The sequence below is a fragment of the Rhinatrema bivittatum genome, chromosome 9, assembly GCF_901001135.1.
Source record: "Rhinatrema bivittatum chromosome 9, aRhiBiv1.1, whole genome shotgun sequence".
NCBI lineage: Eukaryota > Metazoa > Chordata > Amphibia > Gymnophiona > Rhinatrematidae > Rhinatrema > Rhinatrema bivittatum.
Genome location: NC_042623.1, coordinates 118,956,733 through 118,983,677, shown reverse-complemented (window position 1 = coordinate 118,983,677; position 26,945 = coordinate 118,956,733). Strand labels below are relative to the sequence as shown.

The following is a 26,945-nucleotide window of genomic DNA, read 5'->3' as shown; positions in this document are numbered from 1 at the left end:
CAATTGCAGGAGCCCGTTCCGGACCGCCGCTGGACCCCCAGGTAATTTAAGGCATTTGAGGGGGGGTTTGGGAGGGTGGGGGATTTAATTTAAAGGGTCGGGGTGGGTTTTAGGGGGTTTTAGTGTGCCGGTTTTCCTGCCATTGTTTTTGGGCAAGTAAGTACTTCCCTCCCAAAGTTGATGAAGTATTAAGGCATTTGGGGTGGGGGATTTAATTTAAAGGGTCGGGGGTGGGTTTTAGGGGGTTTTAGTGTGCCGGCTCACGATTTTAACGATTTTCACAATATTTTAAACACCCAAACGGCAACAATACGATTCCCTCCCCCTCCCAGCCGAAATCGATCGTTAAGACGATCGAGGACACGATTCATATCTCTACTCTTTATCATTTTGATCGCCCTTCTCTGTATCTTCTCCAGTGCAACTATATATTTTTTCAGCTGTGGTGACCAGAATTGTATACAGTGCCCAAGGTGCGGTCTCACTATGGAGCGATACAGAGGCATCAAGAATTTTTCCATTTTATTCACCATTCCCTTCCTAATAATTCCTAACATTCTATTTGCTTTTTTGACTGCCATAGCACACTGAGCTGACTATTTCAAATTTCAATATATTATCCACTATGACACCTAGATCTTTTTTCTGGGAGGTAGCTCCTAATATGGAACATAACATTGTGTAACTACAGCATAGGTTATTTTTCCCTATATGCATCACCTTGCATCTGGATGGCTGGACCCCAGTTCAGGGCATCTGACAGTGAACCCACTGGCTCCACATCCTTTGAAGGCTGGACCTCCGGTTCATGGTTTTCTTGAGGTTGGGTGTCAAGAACAACATCTGGTCTATGGGACGATGGCTGGAGCAGGGCATCCCTCTGGATGCTGGGAGCCGTGGACAGTGCCTATCTCTGGATGCTGGGAGTTGAGGATAGCGCCTTCCTCTGGACACTGCACTAGAGGACTGGAGTCCATCAAAGGTGCAACTGGCAAGGCAAACTCCCACTGGAGCAAGACAGTGGTTGCAGGCTCTCTCTGGGTAGCTGGGCCAGAGTCTTTTAGGCACAGGCTGGCTGGAACAGCCGGAATGAACTCCTTCTGGAGTAAGACATCTGGGCAGGGCTGCACCTCTAAGAGTGGTTCAGCAGGCACCACTGAGGCTTTATCTTACATAATGACTGTGTCAAGAGCCTGGGTTCAACAGGAGACAAAATCAGGGATGAAGAGGAGACAATAATCTGACCTGGAGTTGGTCTCAGAGCCTTGGTTATTCAGAAAGGACCCAAAGCAGGCAGACTTGGAAAACGTACATGCCGTTTTTCTATGAGACTGGGAATATTTCCTTAATGACTGCAGGCTGACTGGAATTAACTGTTTTTTCCAGAGCACCTGGCAGGAACTGAAATCCACTGTCAGGTTTAATTAAGTCCCTCTGAGCTAGAACCTCTGCAGACAGAGATAAAGTAGAACTGTTTAGTGCAGTTGTTTGCCTGTGGTTATCTGAACTGGACTCAGGAGGAAATTCTGCCTTTCCAAGTAAGGGATTTAACTTAGTTTGGCAAACTGAAGTTTTGAGGGAATCTGTGATTTTCAAAACTTCTCTACTGGGAGGTTCTTTAGCAGCCTGCAAGCAGGCAGATACTGCTGTAATTGGCTTGAGAAATAGTTTTAAAACTTTAAGTTTAAAGCTACTCTCACTGGGATAAGGGATATCACTCAGACATTTTCTGCTTCTTCTCTTGGCAGGATTACTATGATCAGGACCTGAACTTGTCTTTGCTGGTAAGAAATCTGTAATGGATTGACAAGATATGTTTAAATTGTAAGTGTTATTCAGAGAGGCAGTACAGGATGTAGAAACAGGAACTGTGTTTGGAGCTTATTTGGCCTTTTTTAAACACAGGTTTCAACTCAATATGGAAATTCTTAATGGCATTTTTCAAGAAAACAATACTGGATAATTTTGGAGAGACCACTCCAGTGTGAACAGACTTTAGAATATGGATAGCAGGCACTGGATTAGCAAGTGGGGATTTAAACAGACCTGGATCTGGGAGCAGGCTTTTTCTGGCTGCATTTTCTGGTGTCTGGGTGCTCTGTGATTCTTCTGGAAGCTGGCTTGGAGGTAGAGCAAATTAAACAGGCTGTATCTGGAGGAAGATACCAAGGGTTACACTTCCACCAGGTTGGGTTAATGAAACCACACTCCAAATAATCAGGAAAAAAGCAGAGCATATTTTCCATGCATTTATTGCATTTCCAATCTACTGGGTTCTGAAGAGAAAGTGTATCTTCAGGCAAGGGGTATTCTTAAGTTGAGATCAGGTTGGACTGTAGCACAGCTGCTACAGACATTAGCAGAGGCAGGGTTAGTAGCACAGCAGTTTGAGCAATCTCATAACTTAAATTTTAGAAAGTTACAGTAGTGTGACGGAGTCAGAATCTGACAGGCAGTGCAGACAAAGCATCATGCAGTGTGAGATACTGGGGCAGAAACATAGATATCCAAGTCATTGCTCCTACCATGTGATAGAGGCCAGTCAATGGCACCGGTAGCCCCTGTCACATGATTTATTTATTATTTATTTATTTAGTACTTTTTTATACCGACATTCATGATACAGATAATATCATATCAGTTTACAAGGAACATTTACCATAACATTAATCACAACGAAGAGGCAAAAAGTTACAATAAAACAAGGGTAATGGAACTCGGAAGATGAAGAAGCTGTAGTAGATAGGAAACTAGGTAACTATAGCAAATCAGTTACAATGTCTGAGATGGCTTGCATTAAATAGAAGGCCTTAGTACATGATCTGAGGCATAGCTGAAGTGGCATAGCTGATGTATGTCTGGGTTAGGGGAAGGCTTGTTGAAAGAGCCAGGTCTTAAATTTTTTTCTGAATGACAACAAGCAGGGTTCCTGTCTGAGATTGGGGGGGATAGTGTTCCATATGGTTGGTCCCGCCGTTGAGAAGGCCTTTTCTCTAGTGGTTGATATATGGGTGGCTTTGGTAGGGTGGGCGTGCAGGGATCCTTTGTAGGCTTCCCTGATAGGTCTTAAAGAGGTGTGTAGTCTGAGTGGGAGTTGCAAGTCGATGGGTACCTGGTGGTGAATGGTTTTATGAATGATGGTAAGGAATTTGTGAAGGATTCTGAAGCTTATTGGTAGCCAGTGTAGATCTCTAAGGATGGGCGTAATGTGCTCTCTTCTGTTGGTGTTTGTTAGGATTCTGGCAGCTGAGTTTTGGAGCATCTGAAGAGGTTTGGTGGAGGAGGCAGGGAGACCTAGTAGAATGGAATTGCAATGGTCTATCTTGGAGAATATGATGGCCTGGAGGACAGATCTGAAGTCGTGAAGGTGTAGAAGGGGTTTAAGTCTTTTTAGCACCTGTAGTTTATAGAAGCAGTCCTTGGTTGTGTGGTTGATGAACTTCTTTAAGTTTAGATGGTTGTCAACTATTACTCTGAGATCTCTTGCTTGTGTGATCAGCATGTTGGGGTGGGTCAGCTGGGGGGTATCACTGTGTTCGGGGGATATGAGAAAGAGTTCCGTTTTGGCGGAGTTAAGTACCAGGTTTAGGCTGTGAGTAGGAGGTTGATGGCTTGGAGGCAGTTGTCCCAGAACTTGAGTGTTTTCATAATGGATTCAGTTATAGGGATAAGGATTTGTACATCATCGGCGTAAAGATAGTGTTTTAGTTTTAGGCTTGTTTATTAGCTGGCAGAGGGGAAGGAGGTAGATGTTGAAGAGGGTGGGAGACAGGGAGGAGCCCTGGGGTACTCCTAGAGAAGAATTAATGTGTGGGGACTCTTTGTTATTGATTTTGACTTTATAACCTCTGCTACTGAGAAAGGATTTGAACCATCTGAAGGCCGTTCCTGTTATCCCAATGTTGGATAGATGATTTAGGAGGATGGAGTGGTTCACCGTGTTGAAAGCCGCCGAGATGTCGAGGAGCACTAGCAAGAAGGAGTGTCCTTTGTCCAATCCCATGATGAGGTGGTCTGTGAGGGAGATGAGGAGAGTTTCGGTGCTTAGCGATTTGCGGAATCCGTATTGCGTTGGGTGAAGTATTTTATGGTCTTCAAGATAGTCTGAGAGTTGGGTGTTGACCAATTTTTCCATGATCTTGGTGATGAAAGGCAGATTGGAGATAGGGCAGAAGTTGTTGGGGTCCCTAGGGTCAAGGTTTGGTTTTTTAGGAAGTGGTTTGAGGGTGGCGAGTTTTAGTGCGTCAGGGAAGATTCCTTGTGATAGAGAGCAGTTTATAATATCTGCCAGGTACTTGGAGATAGTGAGCAGTACCAATAGGAGTAGCTTGGTCGGAATTTGGTCAGACAGATGGGTGGAAGGCTTCATTCTCTTTAGTATAGTTTCAATCTCCATGGTGGATGTGGGTTCAAAAGATTCAAGCGATGCTCCTTTGTAAGAAAGAGAGGAGAAGGAGATAGGAGGAGATGTGGAGCTGGGGGGTAGGCGTGTTAGAAGATTGGTTATTTTGCTTTGGAAAAAGGAGGCAAGTTCATTGGCTTTAGATTGTGCTTGGTCATCTGGGATGGACGGGGTGGAGGTTTTTGTTAGATCAGATACGTATGAGAATAGGGCCTTCGCATCAAATACGAGATCGTGAATTCTAAGAGTGTAAAAATCTCTTTTTGTTCGTTGTGTTGAATTTCTGTTGAAGCAGAGGGTGGATTTGAATGCAGCTAGAGTGCTGCGGCATGGGGCCTTACGCCATTTATTTTCTTTCTGTCTAAGGTCTTGCTTCAGTTTTCGGAGTTCATTGGAGAGCCAAGGTTGTTTATTTTTTAAAGCCGGGCTTATTTTTTTGGTCAACAGAGGGCATAATTTGTTAGCTACCGCTTGCGTGATACTGTGCCACGAGAGTAGGGCCGAGTTGGGGTTTGTGATATCCAGGTTAGGAAGTTCTTTGGCTAGGGATTCACTGAGGATGTCAGAGGTGCACGATCTCCTGTAGTGAAATGTAGATTGGAGGGGGTGAGGGATAAGACTCTCTTTCATTGTGAGGGAGGTGGAGATCAGTGAGTGGTCAGACCAAGGAACTGGGACACATTTGGGGATGCATTTGGGGGGGTGGTGGAAATTGTGAAATCAGAGTTAATGAAAATAAGGTCAAGCATATGGCCAGCTTTATGAGTGGGCTTGTTAATAATTTGCTTAAAGCCCATGGCCGTGAGGAAGGTGAGGAAAGCTTTGCAGTTGGTAGAGAGTGGGGTAGAATCAACGTGAAGGTTGAAATCCCCTAAGATCATAGCTGGGGAGTCCAAGTTTAGATATTTAGCTATGGTTTCTACTAGAGGTGAGGCGTCTGATTCTAGACGTCCTGGCGGAGCATATATGAGGAGGATTTGAAGTAACTTTGATTTGAAAAGGCCAACTTCTAGCTTAGGGGTGGCTTTGGTAGGTTGAAGGGTTAGCCTCAGCTCTTTTTTGGCTGCTAAAAGAAGGCCTCCATCTCTTTTTTTTGTCTAGGAAGTGAGATGAAATCGTAAAGATGAGTGGGTAGCTGATTTATCAAGGCAATATCCATGGGTTTGAGCCAAGTTTCCGTGATGGCGCAGATGACTGGCTTTGAGTCAAGGAGATAATCATTAAGAATATGCGATTTCTTTGTGAGAGATTGTGCATTGAAGAGAGTCAATGAGAATAGTGTAAGACCTAGGAGTTGGGTGAGAGGGGAGATCATGATTGGGATGAGGGTTCTGTTTGAGCGTGAACTGGAATGCGAGGGGAATTTCCCAGTGGTGCGGAGACTGTGGTGTAAGATGGGGATTGGGTGGCCTTGTGTCTTGCTTCTCTTGTTGCTTCTCTTGTTGTTCTCTTCTCTGCAGGGGCTTTCCCCGCAGCACAACCATCTCGCCGACTGAAGAACCCAGCGAGGCAACCCCCCCGAGCGCACCTGCACCCGACGTCTCTAACCTACTCACAGGCCTCAGAAAGGCCTCTCTGTTTCTTCCTCGCTACCACCTGACTCGCTGACTCACTGCAAGGACAGCCCCCTGATGTCACAGAAGGGGCCGGGTGAGTGATTTTAAATCTACACTCACCCCAGGCGCCGCGCGCCGAAGGAGTGCGTCCAAAGGAGCAGGCCCCTTGCGCGCCCCTTCGCGCAGCCCATTCAGTGCACCCCCAACTTATTACCACCTACAAGCAAAAAATAAAGATGATTATAAAAATTCCACCTTCAAGCAAACAACCCACACCCCTCCCAAACAACCACTCAACACATATGAAACATACAACCAAACCCCTCAACAAACTAAAACAACCAACAAACAAAAGCAACTCAAATATCCAACTCTCAAACTACTTACTACTCTCTTTCATACTTATCAACACCCGCTCAATTATAAAAAAAATTCCTCTAATCAATGACCTACTCTTCGACTCCAAACCTGATTTCATTGCAATAACTGAAACCTGGCTCAAAAAAACTGATGCCATTCTAATTAACCAACTATCCAACCAAGACTACAACACCACCTCAATTCCCAGAAAAAACAAAAAAGGAGGTGGCTTAATGCTTATCTCAAAAAAAAAACCTTCAACTAAAACTTCGCCCATCAAACATATCTCCATCATTTGAAATTGCGTTATTCGATTCACCTAAACTACAGATCTGCCTTGCTTACTGTCCCGCTGGAACCCTTGAAAAAAACTGCTCACCATTCATTGAATATATCATGAACAACATCTCCCTCAACAAACCCATCATAATCCTTGGAGACTTCAACATTCACATCAACGCACCCTCGCAATCCAAAACCTGCCAAACTATCACTGATGCCCTCTCAACTCTAAATCTAAACCAAATAATCCAATCACCAACTCATAAAGCTGGCCACACTATCGACCTCATCTTCATCAACACTGATTTCTAGCACTCAAACTCTATCCAAACCAAAGAAATACCCTGGTTTGACCACCACCTCATCCAACTCCAGCTTTAAACCTCCCAAAACATCTCCAAATATAATCTCCTACCATCCACCATTCAACACAGATCTCCTTCAAAAATCCCTTCAAGGAGAACTTAACAACATAAACCTAACAAATTCTGAGACTGCAACTTCATCATGGATAAATATTACAAAAAAAGTAGCAGACTCCATTAACCCCATCATCACTAAGTCTATACAACAATCCAAACACAAGAACCAATGGTATAATGAAAACATAAGGATCGCCAAATGCCTACTCAGGAAAAAAGAAAGGGAATGGAGAAAAAACAAAAACAGTACCACACTAAATAATTATCGGAACAGCCTAACTGAATACAAAAACATCATCAACAATGCAAAAAAGGAATTCTTCTCCAAAAAAATCTCCAAATTTCATCATAACCCCAGAATGTTGTTCACATAGTTCAGAAACTTACCAAAACCACCCAAGACTTCACATCTACCAACATGGAAGTGACAACTTCGCTGATTTCTTAAACACCAAAATATCTCACTTAATCCAATCCAACATAACAGACAACAACCAAAACACCAAACTTAACGCCAAATTAACTTCATCATGGTCCAACTTTGATACCACATCCACACTTGAAATTCAATCTATTATAAATAAAATGAACCCCACCAGCCATCCAATAGATAGCATCCCAATAACAAGCCTTAAATCAATAGAAACCACCATATCAAAAACCATCACCAAAATTGTTAACCTTTCCCTAACTGAAGGTAATTACCCCATATGCCTCAAATCGGCTGTCATAAAACCAATCCTAAAAAAAGCAACCTTGATCCTGAAATACTCTCCAACTACCGCCCCATATCAAACCTCTCGTTCATTGCCAAAACCATTGAAAAAGTCGTACACACTCAACTTGACGACTATCTTGAATCGAACAAAATCCTTCCCCCATCCCAATATGGATTTAGAAAAAACCTAAACACAGAATCTCTCCTTATCTCCCTAAATGACATTATTATAAGAGGCTTTGACAAGGGACAAAAATACCTCCTCATACTACTTGACCTCTCGGCTGCCTTCGACATAGTAAACCACAAGTTACTGTTGGAACAACTAGCACAAATTGGTTTAACTGGGACCACCTTACAATGGTTCTCCTCCTATCTATCTGACTGTACATACCAAGTATTAATCAAAAACAAGCCATCAAAAATGATCAACCTTAACACTGGAGTCCCTCAAGGATCTGCTTTATCTGCCACCCTTTTCAACATATACCTTCTCCCCATCTGCCAACTACTTGAAGAACGCAAAATCACACATTTCCTATATGCTGATGACATTCAGCTTCTAATTCCCATACAAAACTCTATCAAAGACACCTACAGGAAAACCTCAGATCTAATGGTTTCAATCAAACATCTCCTAAATTCTTTGAAACTAATAATCAATTTTGACAAAACTGAAATAATTCTCATGGACAAAAAACAGAATCCAGCGCCACTACCCCTGACAATTCTTGACAAACACATTATTTCTATAATCCCTACCACCCACACCAGGAACCTCGGAGTCATCATTGATAAAGATCTCTCATTTAAGAACCACATATCAAATAAAACCAAAGAAGGATACCACAGACTCTTAACCCTAAGACATCTGAAACCATTTCTCAACCCTGACAATTTCAGAGTAGTCCTGCAACTACTCATTTTCTCCACATTCGACTATTGCAACTCCTTACTAATAGGAATACCCTTTTCAATCCTCAAACCTCTACAAATATTGCAGAACTCAGCTGCCAGAGTCCTACCAGGAACAAAAAGAAATGACCACATAATGCCCATATTAACATCGCTTCACTGGCTTCCTATTACTGCACGTATTGCCTACAAAGCAATGACCATCATTCACAAAATTTTAAACAACGATAATCAAGGTCTAAACACACTCAACATAACTCATCAAAACCCCTCAAGAAACCTACGCTCCAATAACTCAAGTTACTTAAACATCCCTACCATAAAAGATGCACATCTGGCAACAACAAGAGAAAGAGCCTTCTCCATCGTCTCCCCCAAACTCTGGAACACACTACCTGAAGACCTGAGAACACAGCCAACATAAAAACATTCAAAAAAGACCTAAAAACTTTTTTCTTCTGCAAATTCTTCACTGACACACTGTCAGCTGACCATACCAACCATCAAATGAATTCTCAACTCTAATCTCCAACCAAACTTGCTTCCCTCCTCATCCAACCTAAGAATAATTATTTGACCTGACTTGTTTATCTCTATATATGCTTATTCTGCTATTATGTTTCAATACTGTTAAGAAAAATGTTCACTTTGTAAACCGTTATGAAGGCTCTACCGAATAACGGTATATAAAACTCATCAAATAAATAAATAAATAAAAGGTAAAAATAGCTGCGTATTGAATGAGAGTCCGTTGGTTGGGCAAAGGGCAAAGGGCCGCCGGTGCTATTTTGATTACTGTCAGCCAATGGCCCAAGAGCAGGAGATCACTCCCGAGTCCCCCACTATGTAAAGTATATGAATAAGGATCCTTCACAAGATATATACTTTTATTTCTATTATATTTTATTTTGTCTTTCTAAACTTAAACAAAAACTGAATCCATTTCATAGAGACAATTAGCTCCTCCTACAGATGTATCCAGTGAAATAAAGACACAAATTCCCAGAGTCATCTCCTCCTAGTTCAGAAGTTAGAAACAAAGGCAGGAAACTGAAGGGAGGGGTAGAATGGTTCAGTAAGATGAATCTGAGTTTAACTGCTCCAGATATAAAGATTATATTATAGTAGAATATAGTTTGCCAGCATGAAGCAGACAGAGAGACCTTGGATCTGTGCAAGATTTTAACACAGCACTAGAAAATGTCCAAACATGTAACACCAGATATAAAACTCGGGAATGTACTATGGACATTTGGTTAAACAAACCATGATTACAATTCAGGGTAGCCTTGCCATTCAATCATATTTGAAATGAACCATAGCCAAATGGTAAAAATTTGCTGATATTGCAGAGTATCCATCTGATTGTTATAAGGCTCATGAGATATCTGGAAGGCCAATAATTCAGAAATCTATGAACTGGCTAACCAATGAAAAATCTCCGACGGAGCACACTGTTAGCCGGCATTTGGACGCGCGTTCTGCACGCGCTAGCTTAATCCCTTATTCAGTAAGGGGTAATAGCACGTCCAAAATGCACGTCCAACCCCCCCCCCGAACCTAATAGCACCCGCAACATGCAAATGCATGCTGATGGTCCTATTAGGTATTCCCGCACGATTCAGAAAGCAAAATGTGCAGCCAAGCCGCACATTTTGCTTTCAGAAATTAGCGCCTACCCAAAGGTAGGCGCTAATTTCTCCGGGCACCGGGAAAGTGCACAGAAAAGCAGTAAAAACTGCTTCTCTGTGCACCCTCCGACTTAATATCATGGTGATATTAAGTCGGAGGTCCCGAAAGTTTAAAAAAGTAAACAATAATAAAAAAAAAATTTAACATGGGCCCGCGGCTGGTGGTCGAAAACCGGACGCTCAATTTTGCCGGCGTCCGGTTTCTGAACCCGTGGCTGTCAGCGGGCTTGAGAACCGACGCCTGCAAAATTGAGCATCGGCTGTCAAACCCGCTGACAGCTGCCGCTTCAGTCAAAAAAGAGGCGCTAGGGTGTCGTGCGCACAGGAGAGTGGCCTGTGCGCATGCCGGGAGAGCGGGCACTCGTCTGCTCTCCCACGTTTTTACTGTATCGGCCCGTGAGTTAGCAAGGACTACGATTTGACTTGCATCTGTTCCTGTCTACGCTACTCTACCGCTTCCGTGCTGCCGCTGGAAGCTCTCTCTCTGCCCTTCGGGGTAACTGCTAACCTGGGTATCCGCTCCTTGGGGGCCCTCTGCTTTATTTCAGGTGCCTTACAGGGAACAGGTTCCTCGAGGGCCTGCTCTCCCTGCCTCGGTGCCTGCACTTCCTTCTACAACCTGGTGGAATCGCATACCTACAGCAAACACCTAGTGAGTACTCTAACTCTCAGTCTATCTCATCCACAGTACTTCCTTGCTGGGAAAACTGCTTTGGAACCTTCCGATATGAACAGGGTGAGAAGGGCTTCCTCTGCCGAGGTCCCTGAGACTGTAACTACCAGACTACCTCACTACTGCCACCTCTGGTGGTACTCTTCAAGCTGTATAATAAAGAACTAACTGTGTTCGTGCTTTCTGAGTCTAGCCTAGTACGGTGGCTCCTCATGGGGCTCCTCCCTGTGGGTGTGGTCATCTGCCACAGTACTCAAGGATCCACCCAAACACCACTCAACCATAACAATAGGAATCCAAGAGTTTTAGTTAATCTTGTGATTTACATTCCGTACATATAGTCGATTTTAAGTTTAGAATGGCATGTTTTCAATTTTTGTCTAGCAAAGAAGGGAAAATTAATGAACAACAACTGGGAAACTAATGATAAAGAGCCCCTTCTAATAAACAACTGAGGAAGGAGATAACAGTTTTTACACACATAAAGTAAGAGAAGGATATACAAGTTATTAAACTCACAAAATAATATTTATAATGTGTATCTTTTGTTCAGTGAGCGAAAGGAAGTGCAGCTTCTGCTATGTTCAGTGAGTGACACTACTAGCTCTTTTTACTTGTGCAGTAATAATTACATAGGAAAATGGTTATATTCTGTTATTGGCAGGATACCTCTGTAATAAAACTTGGGTTCTTTCTTATTTATTCTCTGCCTGATGGTATGTGTGTATCCTCAGTAGTTTACAACTGGTGCAGTTAGGTGAACTACTCCAAATCTAGGAGACTGTTGGACTCAAAACCTGAGATCCAACTTCCTAGATGTAGGGGAATATAGCATCAGTGTTTCCCACAATTTCATAAGCAGTACTTTGAGAATGTCATGAACTGCTAAGATGGTGGTTTTAGCCAGTGTCTCCAGACTTGTGAGTGGACTAAATAGTTGTGTACATTGGTTTTTATCCTTATATATATGAAGCTGTTGCGACCGTCGGTGCTAGACAGCTTCACCCCGTTTGCCTCATCTTATTCACGGCTCCTCCTGCTTACCTAGGAAAGAAGGCTACTGCCACATCTACAAGCCGACCTCTCCGGCGTCCCCGGAACAGCTATGGTGCTGCCTCCCGCCATGCTCCTCCCAGGTACCTACTATGGTCCGCGCACCACCCACATCTTTATGCAGCCCTTGGCACGAACCTCGGGGGCGTTCCCCCTTACTGACGTCACGCCATCCAAGTATATAACATCTTCTATTTTGCTAGCTCGTTGAGTTAGCATGGACTTTATTCCAGATACGTTCCGTTCCTGTCTACGCTACTCTGCCGCTTCCGTGCTGCCGCTTGAAGCTCTCTCTCTGCCCTTGGGGTAACTGCTAACCTGGGTACCCGCTCCTCGGGGGCCCTCTGCTTTATTTCAGGTGCCTTACTGGGAACAGGTACTTGCTCCTCGAGGGCCTGCTCTCCCTGCCTCGGTGCCTGCACTTACTTCTACAACCTGGTGGAATCGCCTATCTATAGCAAACACCTAGTGAGTATTCTAACTCTCAGTCTATCTCATCCACAGAACTTCCTTGCTGGGAGACCTGCTTCGGAACCTCTCAATACCAACGGGGTGAGAAAGGCTCCTTCTGCCGAGGTTCCTGAGACTGCAACTACCAGACTGCCTCACTACTGCCACCTCCGGTGGTACACTCAAAGCTGTATAATAAAGAACTGTGTTTGTGCATTCTGAGTCTAGACTAGTATTGTGGCTCCTCATGGGGATCCTCCCCATGAGTGTGGTCATCTGCCACAGTGCCCAAGGATCCACCCAAACACCGCTCATTCATAACAGAAGCCCCAGGGCTGCCCCCAATTTTTCAATAAATTTGGAATAGATGAGATCTTTCAGAGTAGAATAGTACTTCAGAAGATCTGGCAAGGAATATGATGGGATTCTAATGAATTCCTCATCTGATCTTAGGGGCACAGGCTCACTTAGCTAGGATTTCAATGACAAAGAAGGAGAAAAAGGAGGCTCTTCTGGTTCAGGTTTCAGAGTAGCAACCTCGCCACTTATGTCTGATTGATTAGACTCTGCCACAATTGAAAGTGCCGATGAAGTGTCTCTGTTATGGGGTTCTGATGATGAAGAAAATGTGTGATTTCCTTTTGCAGAACTGCTGAAGTAAGATTTGAAAAGAAACGCTGGAGTATTCCATCTGCTTCTTTTGTGAGAGAGGTAAAGAAATTCCTCACAAGCCCCACAATTTAGTCATAAGACTGTTGTGTCCTTTGCCCTGGGGTAGGTGAAGGGACATCTTCTTTGAAGACTAGTACATGTTGTAGCATTGTAATTGTTGGTTTATTGAAAGAGAGTGGAACTATTGAACAGATGGGATTTGCTGTTTCTAGGCAAAGCCCTTCCGCTACCAACCTAGGGGGTGTAGTATTAGGGCTGTTCAGCTTGGAGAAAAGGCATCTGAGAGGGGATATTATAGAGGTCTCTAAAATCATGAGAGGGCTAGAATGGGTAAATGTGAATTGGTTATTTACTCTTTCAGATAATAGAAAGACTAGGGGGAACTCCATGAAGTTAGCAAGTAGCACATTAAAACAAATCAGAGAAAATTATTTTTCACTTAACACACAATTAAACTCGAATTCATTGCCAGAAGATGTTGTTAGGGCAGTTAGTGTAGCTGGCTTTAAAAACATGTTTGGATACATTCCTGGAGGAGAAACCCATAAACTGCTATTAATCAAGTTGACTTAGGGAATAGACACTGTTGTTACTTGCATTAGCAGCATGGGATCTATTTAATATTTGGGTACTTGCCAGGTACTTGTAACCTGGATTGACCACAGTTGGAAACAGGATGATGGGCTTGATGGACCCACAGCCTGACCCAGTATGGCAACTTCTTATGTTCTAATTATTGAAGAAGGGTAATTTAACACCTTCCCTGCAGATCTCGGATGATTAGTATATTGTTGATGGACAACCCAGCTGGGTCCCAGGAAGAAGAGGTGCAATGTTTGAGTGTTCTATGCTATTATGAACTTTTCTTTTAATGTTGTTCTGTTTGCAAGCTCAAGGATGGTCCAGTTATATCCTGGAGTGAAACATACATTGAGTGCACTGTGGCTTGCTTCGGGTGCACAAGTGCATTCTGTTCAGAAAGCAACATTGTACTGAGATGCATCACAGCAGTGTGCATCGAGTGCATCAGTACAGCTTGTATCAATGTATTGAGTTCCAGAGATGCATCGGTGAATGGTACATCGGTGCACCAAGTGTCAGAAGCATTTGAACTGACACTTGGTGCACTCTGCATCAGCCACATTGATGCATTCTATATTGTATGATTCGGTGCAGCATACTTTGGGGACATCACTGCACCATGCTTCTGACACAACAATGTACCTTGCTTTATGAACTTTAATGCTTTGTTCACCTGGTGCGTCAATGGACCATGCTTTGAATTAGCCGATGTTTGCATCAGTAGTGGCAAACAGGGATGCTCTGATGGTGCTAGTGCCAATGCACTATTTTTCCAATGTTTATGTTTCTTTGACACAGGTAGGGCTGGCTGTAGGGAAAGATGCCATTTTTGCTCTGATGCTGCACAGTTAGCTGAACTCAACACCACAGTTTCAACCTGAGTGGATGGGGGAGTTTTTGAGCAACTGCATCTCAATGTTTTCCCCAAGGAGGCAAACCATGTTTCACTGCAGGAGGAAATCTACTATGATGACTGAAAAATGTATGCAGTTCTTTCACTGGCAAAGTGCCTGGAGCACTGTGAGTATGTAGACATCAGTCTGCGATGTTTACAGTTTTTCTGGTCATGATCCAGTCCCAGACAGCAATAGCAAAATTTGTGGTCACTAGTGATAGATGTCATTTTCCCTCAAGAACAATTCTTAAACTCACTTACCATAGTAGCTTTTATTCTTCTGGCCCAATATTTTGTGTGAGAAAAATTATTTCACTCTTCTTTTTTTTTTTTTTTTTTTTTTTAGTATCACTCAAAAGTGCTGTTGTGGTACTGCAGAAACAGTGAGGCAAAGCAGAAAAAAAGGTTTCTGATCAAAACAGAAAGTTTGAAGTAAAAAATAGAGGAGAGATGAAGTTACCTGTCCGTGCTTCAGCTCAGACAAAAAATGACAGTGGAGACTCATGAGGCAACTCCCACACAGGAACTCCTGAACATGCTCAGTAGAGCTCAAATCTCTACAGCTTGAAGAGACAAGTCTGTTTGGTATGGCTAGATGATGTCATCTACATATAATGGCTAATTCAGTCTGCTTATCAATGGAAAAAAAAAGTGTTTATTGTATTATCTCCAGTCATCACTCTACCACTTTAGGACAATCTTTTAAGTTGAGTAGCATTACTAACAACTTGTTCTGCTATAACCAGACCTCCTCCTCCTTTTATTTTGGACTTGCATAGAAATCCCATTTAGAGAGAAACAGTCTATAGAGAAAAGCCCAGTTGTACTTACATGGGAGGGCGCTTTGCCTGTTATTAACTTTTGCCCTTGTATTTCTCCATCTTTTGGCAGTGGGAGTGGGTGTTTTGGCTTTTGTGATTCCTCTTTGTCCCCATCTTTCTGTGGGGCGCTTCAGTGGGATATAAAATCCCCTAGAGCATGCTCAGTGATTCAGAGGGAAGGAGATTGAAGTAGAAGCTTCTACGGAAAGGTCGTTGCTTCATGCCTGATGGATTGACCAAAGAAGAGAGAGGTTTAAGAGTTTTGGTGCTGATATTAACTATCCTGAAATTTGGGATTAGGTCAAGAAGAAGAAAGTAGAATTGCTGAACATACAGATAGTCCTAGTTTAAAGGGACAAAGCCAAGATGGATTTAATGAAGGGAAGTCTTGCCTCACAAATCTGCTACATATTTTTGAGGGCATAAATAAACAGGTAGCTAAAGGTGAGCTTGTTGATATGGTGTATCCGGATTTCCAGAAAGCATTTATCAAAGACCCCCATGAAAGACTTCTAGGAAATTAAAATGTCATGGGATGTGGGAAGTGTCCTATTGTGGACTGCCAACTGGTTAATAGATAGAAAACAAAGAGTAGGGATAAATGGTAAATTTTCCCAATGGAGAAAGGTGAATAGTGAAGTACCTCAGGGATCTGTTCTGGGACCGCTGCTTTTCAGTATATTTATAAATGACCTGGAAATGGGAACAACAGGCGAGGTGATCAGATTTGCTTATGACAACAACATTATTCAAAGTTGTTACATCACAAGAGCATTGTGAGAAACTGCAAGAGGACCTTGAAAAACTGTACAACTGGGTATGCAAATGGAAAATGAAACTTAATGTGGACAAATGCAAAGGTGATGTACTTAGGGCAGCGTAACCTAAATTATAGCTACACAATGCAAGGTCCCACATTAGATGCCACTGTTCAGGAAAAGGATCTAGGCATCATCATTGACAATATGTTGAATTCTTCTGCTCAGTGTGCAGCAGCAGCTAAGAAAGCAAATAGAATGTTAGGGATTATTAGGAAAGGAATGGAGAATAAAGCAAAGAATATCATAATGCCTGTGTTTCACTCCATGGTGCGACCATGGTGCGTGCACGCATGTTATAAAATCGGGTGTACATTTGAGCGCGCCAGGTAGCACGCACATATGTACCCTGCACGTGCTCCTTTAAAAATCTGGCCCATGGGGCTTTGCACAAGAAAACACATTTTCATGTGCGCACAAACCTGTGGCAGCTTCACCATACCTTACATTGGCCCCGTTGAGTATTGTGTTCTGGTCACATCATCTCAAAAATGATATAGGAGAATTTGAAAAGGTAGCGAGAAGGGTGAACAAAATAATAATGGGAATGGAAAAATTCCCCTTTGAGGAAAAGCTAAAGAGTTTAGGACTCTTCAACTTGGAGAAGAAGCAGCTGAGGGGGGATATGACAGAAGTCTATACAATAATGAATGGAATGGAATGAGTAAAGGTAATCAGTTGTTTACTCTTTCAAAAAGTGCAAAGACCAGGGGACACACAATAAAGTTACTAGGTACATTTAAAACTAATAAGAGAAAATGTATTTTTACTCAATGCATAATTAAGCATAATTGCCAGAGGATGTGGCAAAAGTTATTAGTATAGCTGCATTTAAAAATGGTTTGGACAAGTTCCTGTAGAAAAAGTCCAAAAACCATTATTAAAGTGGAGTTGCAGACAACCACTGTGTATTCTTGGGGTAAGCAGCTTGGCATCTATCTACCTTTTGGGATCCTGCCAGGGATGTGTGGCCTGGAATGGCCACGGTTGGAAACAGGATATTGGGCTTGATGTATCCTTAGTCTGACCAGTATGGCAAACCTTATGTTTTTAAAGTATTTTTTCTGCTGAGAGTTTCTTGCCCAGTCTGGAAGTAATACAGGCATCCAGGACGTCACTCACTCTCATCCGCCCTTTCACATTCAAATTATAACACGACAACTACTATTGGGTTAACAGGGCCGCAGCTTTATTACAACCTGGAGGCCCGAGCCTCAATAAATTAACATTATAACTTTTTGCACCTCCATTTTAACCGTCCGCCGTTTCACCAGCAAGACGGTCCTTTCCAGCCACGCGGCTCGACCAATGTGGCCCCCGCACCAAGTTCAGACTCCCACCACCTGCCAGCAAAGGAGCCAACCCAGTGGGTCACCGCCGCCACCAGCAAGTAGCCAGGCCTGCCGGCTGACCCCCGCCGCCTGCCAGCAAGGAGTCTGCCACCAACAACTCCACGTTGTCCAGTATTCCCCAATAGCCAGGTAACTCCATACCAACAGGTAACCAGTGTATAAGCAGCACTGGCTCGGGCCATCCGCTGCGACGAAACACATCACACACAACAATAACCAAATTAAGGGCGGGTGGGAGGGAAACTGCTGCCTCTCTCCACGGAACAGCGAGCCACAGTCCCTATCGCGCCTCACTGTTCGAACCCCCCAGCCGTTAGCCCAGCCCCCATTAGCTGCTGCCGACCAATCCTGGCCATCCAGCACCAAGAGGACTCCAGCTCACAACCAATCCCCCTCTCCTCCTCTACCAGCTGCCCCCCCCTCTCTCCGACTCCTCTCGAACCTCTCACCCTTGCCTGACCTCGCTCACCTCTAGGACCCCCTCCCTCCTCAGGACGCCCTTCCCAGGCGTGGCCAGCTCCCGAGTGCGCCTGGGCCTGCATTACCTTGGCCTGCAGGCTATTACAGCCCACAGACCTCTCAGAAAGTCAAATCCCGAGAAGGGCTGGGTCAGAGATCTCTTTGCCCAAGCTACAAGAGAGAAGCAAGGGTGAGAAGGATTCTTGCTAACTCAGTGAAGACTGTACTGGAGCTGGTTGGGAGTCTGAAGAATTGTTTTTTTTTATCTTTGTACTTTTGTGATATCCATCATATTTCCCAATTGATGCTGGAGCTACACTCCAGTTATCCTACCCACACTGGTGAAAGACTTTGGAGTATGGATGGTGATGCAGAAAGGGGAAGACTATATCTAGGGAGAACAAAATTGACAGAAAGACCATGCTATTTTGGGGCTTTTTAAAATATTGTTGCTGCTGGTTTTTATATTTGCTGGCTCATCTTTAAACTTTAGTAAACTTTTATTTTGAACAACAATTGGACTCTCTTTGCTTTATTTATCCTCTGGAATTTTTTCCTGCTGTTTTTCCTTTGATGAATGGACAATTATTTTTACTGGACTTTAGTGCTTTGTCTCTCTTGGGTCTTTTTGTGCTTCCTTTTCCCACCCCCTATCTGTTGCACTGCACAATTCAGCATGTTCCCAGATTTGGATTTGCAAACTGTGCCAGGGGCCCAGGAAGCTCATCAGAATCTCGGCCTCAGAAGCATCCCTGCATGCAGATTAACCCACCAAACCGGGGACATTCTACAGTTTTGTTTATAATACTCAGCATTTCTGGGATCACACCATTTAGCACAACAGTAACGTTTGGTCAGATCACCAATTTGGAACCTATTTTTTTTACTTATTTCCCTTTCCCTATTGGGAAAAAGTGGAAGGTGCAAGCTGCCAATGGCCCAACCTGGTTCCTTTTTTTTTTTTTTTTTATTTTGAAAGTTACCACTGATTTAGCAAGAGTAAAAGTAAAGACGTTATTATATATCTGAATGCCATTTCCTTCAAAGAATATTTGTTGAAGCTTTCTGACTTTAAAATTATTGTTTTCTTTATCTGTAAAACAATGTAAACAGATAAAAATGTCCCTGGGCTTCTCGTTCCCTGGATCCCTGAATGCTCTGTGCTACCTTTTAATCTAATAAATTCTGCTCCAGAATTTGAAAAATCTTTGGACTATCTCCATTAAGGCTCAGTATTCTGGTAGTTCAGGGAGATGTTTAATGTGGTCATTATTCCTCCTTGACCTATTTTCCAGGTTATCAACTTTCAATTGCAGATTTTCATTAAGTTACTTGGATTCAGATAACTTTTGTTTAATACATTTCATTCACTTTTAGTTCTGTGTCCTAAATCCTATTACCTAACTCAAATATATCAGAACCCAATTTCTGCTATGGTATTTTAGAATGTCACTTCTCACTGAATTAATCTCCATTTCTAGCTCTATCATCTACTTTCTCATATCTTCTTGAGTGGAGTTTATATATGTATTCCTATAATTGCTGTCATCCAAGAAGGCACCATCTTACTCACTGTCAGAGTGATATGTGGCTGGATCCAAATCTTTTTCAGTGGTCCAGAAATAGTCTTTTAAATCTGATCTTTTCCTATGAACCATATTTTAAAATATCTCAGTGATAATAATCTCAAATAATAATTTGAAAATACCTGGATGCAGATTTCACTGGATCCTCATATACTCCAGAGGAAAGCAAAGTTAACAAGAAGCCATGAAAGGCAATGGCATCACTCATTCTACCTCAGTTCTATTCATACTAATTTAATAGTTCCTGGTCTAAGTTGTCTTATTGCTTAGCTTTCAGAGATATGGGGTGATCAACAAGTGAGGAGGATGGGATGCTGTAACCTTTCTACAAGAAGTTGTGGAACATTCTGTCCAGTTGTGAATGGAATAAGAAGACTGGTGTAGTATGCTTTTGATGACAGCAAGACTTCTGCTTGATGACTTTCTGTGATCTTTGGCTCCTCCGGGTACAGGTCACTAAATAGAAATGTTAGTTACAGAGATTCTAGGAAGTGTGACTCCACCTCTCCTTCGGAGGGATCATCATGAGCAGTAGCCATAATTCTGCTGAGTTTCTGGGGCCCTAGTCTGGAGTTGAGCAATCCTTGCCCTCTGAACCTCACTAGCACCGGTTTAAACAAGAGAACAAATGAGTAAGTATATTTGATGTTGCACTTACATCCCAATCCTTTGTGTGCCACTTCATGAAGACCAGAAGTGCAGCCCAAAGAGCTTTTTCTATTACAGCCACAGTTACAACCATGGATCAGATGTGCTTCATTGAGCCTATGATAGGCCAGGGTTGGTATGGAGATCTAAGGAATGCCCAAAGAAAGATCACAAATTTGGTCCTCGATAAGTATTAAGTAATAACTCTTTCACTGTCTCCTCCAGCTTAATCTTTACTCTGCTCCTATTAAATGTTCAGTCGCTGTTAAAAAAAAAAAAATTTGGAGTGAGGAAACTCAGTCAAAGATGAGATTTGTACAATGTTCTCTCAACCTAGCAGATCCATGTGAGGTAGACCCCCACTTGAGAACAATGTGCTGAAAAGAGTCTTTATTGAGCTTCCATTCACTGGGATCAGGAAGATTCCTACTTAGACAGGACCGGACACTTGGGGGGTGGGGGGCGGTGGGTGGGAGCAGGAGGCTGGCCGCAGTTGCCCTCCCCTTTTATCCCTTTTGAATCGAGCATAGATTTTTTTCCTAGGCAGATTCTTACTGCCTGTCTTTGGGGCTCAGTTCGACTCTCCTCGTCCTCTTCCTCTGCGACTCCCAGGAGGACAGCGTGAAGTAGAAATAAGTGCCGCACAGCTGTTGGAGAGGCAGAAGAGGAGGAGGAGAGTCAACCGAGCCCCGAAAACAGGCAGGAAATTGGAGCGCTGCCAGGCTGCCACCACTGATTGGCCCCTATCCTTGCCTGACCAGGTTTTACAGTGCCTGGTTACCCTTGTAACTGTCACTGTAGAACAGGCTGCAAAATTGGGCTGTACAGTCGAAAACCAGGCAGTTAGATACCCTACATAGGGGAAAAGAGCTGGCTGCTGCAGTAGCCGGATTTTTAGTGTCCGGTCAATACTTCTGACAGGACACTGTATAGGTCAACAGAAAACTGGACTGTGCAGTTCAAAACTGGGCATTTGGTAACTCTGATTAAGGACCTTAGTGATGGAAGCAGGAGATGATGCAGAGTTGAAGGAAAGAGAGGCTGTGAAGGGTGTCCTGAAGCCCTTGGGAGAAATGTGGAGTCCTGCAGAAGATGAATTGGCCTTTGGAACACTGAAAAATCTGCTGTAGATGCTATTTGAGAGGCACAGGTATAGATGGACTCTCCTATTTGGAAGTTTTCTTTGGAGGTTATTTTCTTGCTTAAAAAAGTGGAAAATGTAATCCAGAAGCATGATTCTAGTTCTAAGGAATTCATGAGGAGAATTGAAGCTTTGGAGAAAGAGACTAAAGATTTGAAAGGGGTGAATATCAAATTGATCCAGGACAAATATTGTTCATAGATAAATGGAGCAATTTGAAAATTTTGCAAAGCTTCTGAATTTCCATTAGATTTATAGCTCTTCCCCAGGGATTTGTTTAAGAAATATTTGACTGAGATTCTAGGTATATCTGTTGAATCAGCCCCTTTTGTGAATAAAATCTTCCATTTTCATTCTACGAAGACTCAAGGGGCTTAGTTGGAGAGTCAAATTACCTAGTCTGAACATTACAGATATCTTGGAGACATCAAACTTAGAAGAGGAGGAGAGAGCCATGCTACATGTTTCTTTGGTCTTGGAGCAAGATCTGAGCCTGGTTATACATTTATATTATAGAAAAGTACAACTGCTATTTCTAAGAGAGAGAAAGTAAATATTTCCTGATATGACCTAAATGAGGCAAGAGAGAAGAAAAGTATTCCTAGATAAGTACTAGAGGACATCTTATCTTGGACATTTTTTTTTTTGCATTATCCTTGTAAATGCATTTTACATTATTGTAAAATTACATATGTTTTTTGTTCCCAAGCAACTTAGATTTCTTCTTGATTCTAAGAAGATTATGAAATCTTCCCCAAGTTAATGGCATCGAATGTGAAGATTTGAGAACATCTTGAGGTATACATCAGGATAGACTATTGCCTATTCCTATACTGATTCCCTGGATTTTTTTCCATTTCTCTCCCATTTACTTTTTGTTTTTCCTTCTTATCTTTGATTTTTATAGGGATTACCATGTTTCTTTTGGCAACTATATGCTTGCTGAATGTAAATTTTACATTGAATAAATAATAAGTTAAAAAAATTAGAGCATACAGGAATATGCTATAAGGGGCCTTTCCTAGTCAGGAAATATATCAAGGGAAAAGGGGTAAGGAAAAAAATATTAAAGAAAAGTACTGTTTGGCATCACAAAGGAATAATCACAGCTACTTCCAGTGTAAATGATGTTGTTAGGGGGGAATGCATTTTGATAGGCAGATTTGATGGCTTTTATTGCGTGAAACTTGTTAATTGCCAGTTTAAGCTCCAGTAGCTAAGGAACAATAGTCCGCAATCAAAGCTTCAATCTTCTTTCAGGAAAAACATTTAAAATGGAACAATGATAGCAGTAACCCAACAAGAAAACACCTGCTGCCAGGTTAGTTTTCATCAGCTTGTTTTAGAATCACCAATAAGAAGCTGAAAGCCCCTCCTCACCTCCAATAAGACACACTTAGCTTTGCAGGAAAAAATAAAGAATTCTGCAATAGGTAAATTGGCAAACCACAGGAGAATAGAATCAGAGAATAGAATATACACAGCTTGATAGAAATGTCCTCACAGTGGGAAAAAATATTTTGTAAATATGTTGAATGCAATCTTAGGTGGCTCTGAATGGACACACTGCAAGATAAAGTCTCCTGCATTGAACAAGTAACAATAAATGCTGATTTATTAGGTAAGGCTTATTTTTCAGGTCTGGCTTGGTGACACATTAACAAGCAGAGAAACTTGGTTTGATTAGGGTCAGGTTTATGGTTTCCCAGACTCACTGGATGATGGGGATGCTGCCTCTGCAGCAACAGTGCTGTACAACAGTGGCATGGAGCGGCTAGATTTTGGACCCATGATTGTAGGCAGGGCTCTCTTTCTGTCCAGTGTGGAAAGTACCAAGTATGGGCAACTTTTTTTTTCCCCTTTGAATAAGCCTCTGGGAAGTGACAAGAGGGGGGAGGCTGGATTAGGGAGATAGGAAGAAGAGTAGCTTGTTTCTGCTCTATTTTGTCTGTTCCAGTCTCACGATCCCATTCTGATCTTTGCAGTATGCTTTGGAGAAAAGGTACTGAATGAAGCAGGGGTTTTTCTCTGCAGTGCCCCAACCGATAGAATTGGGGCACCAGTCCTGAATGCCACGACCAGGGACAATACAAGCCAGCACCAGAATCTGGTAATTGTCCATACTATTAACCATTCTGTACGCTGTAATTTTAATTACTATTATTAGCACTGTTATTATTTTTTCTTCTTTTTTCTCTTTTTAACCTGTTTATATATCAGTTTAACAACTCATCTGTAGTTTTGTCATGATGATAAAATTTCCTAGATTTAAACCATGCTGGAGAACAGGAGACATTAGTGGGTAAAAGCATTGCTCTCCCATGCCTCCTGCTACAGGGAAGGAAAATGGAAAGAGGGAAGGATCAAGCGATGATGGTACTCTGCCACTGGTATTTGGAAGTGGGGTGGCTGCTGAGATTTCCTCCCATCCCTCCACTCCATAGGATGTCCTGAGTACCATGACATTTCTTTCTAGAAAAAAGTACTGCCAATCCATAAATTAATGAATTGTAACAGCATTTACTTGTATGTGACAAAATTAAATTGTAACCTCTTCTCTCACTATTATTCAATGGCATCCAGCTTGTCTTCACTAGGAGAAACAGGAAGGTGATGTCCCAAAGTGTGAAGGGGAAGACATGCGTATGTTGCTTTAGAACACTCATTTTCCTTCTTAACTATTTACTACAAATATATATAACTCCTCAAATAAAGTATTCTTCTATGGTCAATCTAGTAAAAAATCTAGAAAAAGAAATAAACTCTAACCACTCACATTGTTTTACAATTTATATTCCACATTTTGTGAATGGTCAGCCATTTTGAAGTGGCTTACATTCAAGTATTATAGGCATTTCCCTGTCTCCACAGGGTTTACAATCTAAGGAGAAATTTTTACTTATTAATTTTCTTTCCATAAGTCCTGTTAGATCAATCCATTCCAGTCAGGTTATGTCCCCCTACTGGCAGATACAGGTAGAGTGCACTTATTTCTCCAGTGACATTAATGCCACTGGGGCAGATTTTATAAAACTACGCACACATGAACTTTTGTTCGCGCACCAGGCACAAACAAAAGTACGCCGGATTTCAATTGATATGCACCCCCGGAACGCCCCCGATGATGCGCCAGCCATGACACGCCCCCAAACACACCCCCGACATGCCCTGATGACGTGGCGGCTGCGACATGCCCCCTGATACGCCCCCGACACGCCCCTGGACTTACGCGCGTCCCGGGGCTTTGCGCACGCCGGCAGCCTATGCAAGATAGTCTCGGTGTGGTCAGGGGTGGTTTGGGGTAGGTTTTCGGGGGTTATGCGCGTAACCCTTTGAAAATCTACCCCACTATGTATAGGTGGTGTAGCACAGTGAATACTCCATATATCTATGACAAGCAGCGAATACCAATAAAATGAAAAACATGATATAACATTAATCAAAAATTTTCATAATGAAAAAAGAGAAAATACCCATAATTCCACTTTCCTGCTCAGGAGTAATACAGTTAAAGAAGAAAGATAGGAAGACACAGAAGTACTGATATCTGCAAAAAAGAAAAAGACCTGAATTGTATACACAATTCCAAAGAGGACCTACTTCCTGGAGGGTCTTGGACTGCTGTAGAAGAACTTATAGAAGAAAACGAATAGATAAAAATGCAGAAGTAGATTGAGCTCTAGTAGAATGACCTTGAATATTTTCAGGGACTCTTCAACCTTTGAGCAAATTCACTAAAGTTATACTGTCTTTAATCCATCTAGCAATAGTGTCAGTGGCTGCTTCTCCCTTATCTGGCCCTCCAAAGAGAAAAATCAAATATGTCTGTCCTACAAAAAGAATTAGATACTTCCAGATATCTGATGAGTCCTTGATGAACATCCAGACACCTTATGGAACTGTCACCTGAAAAACAAAGGAGAGAGCGAGGCCCTCGAAGTGGTCAACCCAGCTGGAGCTTCACCTATACCAGCCCTCGTTCCCTGCAGATTGAGCCCTTGGGTACCGGAGCCGGCAGGACTTAGGTCCGGGTTGCCTTGGCAGAACAGAAGCGGTGAGACGAAGACAAGGTCAGAAGTCTGGTTCAGGGCTAGCAGCAGAGATGCAGAACAAGAGTCCGATCCAAGGATCCGAGGCAGGCAGCAGACAGGCAGAGATGAGGAAACTAGGCCAGGGGTCGAGACGGGCAGCAGACGAGCGAAGATAAGAAGCAAGCCAAGGGTCGGTACCAGGAGATGAAGCCGAAGAGGAACACAGGAACTGGCGTATGAAGGACGGAATGAGGAACGAAGTAGAACAGGGTAAGGAGCAGGATCAGGAACTGGATCAGGAACTTCAGGCAGGAAGCAGAAGACGAAAGAACGCAGCAACTAGCACTCCGAGGAGACAACCTGTTGCTAATGCAAAGGACTGAAGACTGAGGCTGGGTTTAACTAGTCCTCAGCTTTAGACGTCATCAGAAGGGGCTGGACCAGAGTTTCCCGCACTGGGCCCTTTAAGAGGCGGAGCCTCCTGCACTTGCACGGCTAGGGAGAGCTCCATAGGAAGCAGGGCGACGGCGTTTGAGCCACGTGGGAGGCCGCAATCGGTCAGCTTCGTGTCGGGGGATGCCGTGCCAACTGGGAGGCGTGCCGGCTCGCAGCAGGAAGGTAGGGGGGGCCAGCCGTGGTCTGCCGCGGCCGGGACCCACAACAATGTCAACATAACTTTAGGAAGAAAAGAGGGCAGGGGATAAAAAGAGAGAGAATCAGCCCCCTATAATGAGAAAGAGGTCCCTTCAAGATAATGACTGTTGTGTCCGTCGGTTCCCGACGCCCTCTCTCCGCCCTCCTTACCTCTTTGGCAACTCCCTCTTCGACTGCGGGAAGATTGGCTGCCGCGGCGTCCTTCTGCTGAAGTCCTCCGGCGTCCCTGGACCGGCTAGACACTGCAACCCACCATGTTTCCTGGAGGCCTAGGGGCGCGCGTGCAACGCAGCCCCGACGTAAATACCGGCGATGGCGCGAACTTCAGGGTCGTCCCCCTGAGATGACGTCACCCGTGACGGATATATAAGGTCTTAGAATTTGCTAACACAGCGAGTTAGCAAGGAATGGAATGGAACGGACTTGCTTCAGATTCCAAGTTATTCTGCCTCCTCGGACTTACCAGGGGTACCCGCTCCTCGGGGGCCTCGCTCTCTCCTTTGTTTTTCAGGTGACAGTCTGGAACCGGTACTCGCTCCTCGAGGGCCGTTGTTCCCAGACTTGCTCTTTATTCTCTTCTGCCTGGAAGTCATCACTGCCAACTACATCAGTGAGTTACCATTGCTCTCTCAGAGCTTTCCCTGGAACCAGGTACTCGCTATTCGAGGGCCTATTCATTCCAGCTCCTGAGCTTCTATGAGACCATTGTGTGAGTGTTCTATCAAGGTTCCTTACCTGAACTCTGCATACCCTGCCTACTCACT

At 43.3% G+C, this 26,945-nt stretch overlaps 1 long non-coding RNA gene across 1 annotated transcript in view; it reads right to left on the bottom strand.

Annotated features, from left to right (window-relative positions):
- The window catches only part of LOC115099293, a 168,802-nt gene that overhangs the window by 19,570 nt on the left and 122,287 nt on the right, over positions 1–26,945 (bottom strand). Inside the window, exon 2 of the long non-coding RNA XR_003858731.1 lies at positions 2,047–2,152. This is a non-coding gene — a long non-coding RNA (uncharacterized LOC115099293). The remainder of the gene's footprint in view (positions 1–2,046; positions 2,153–26,945) is intronic.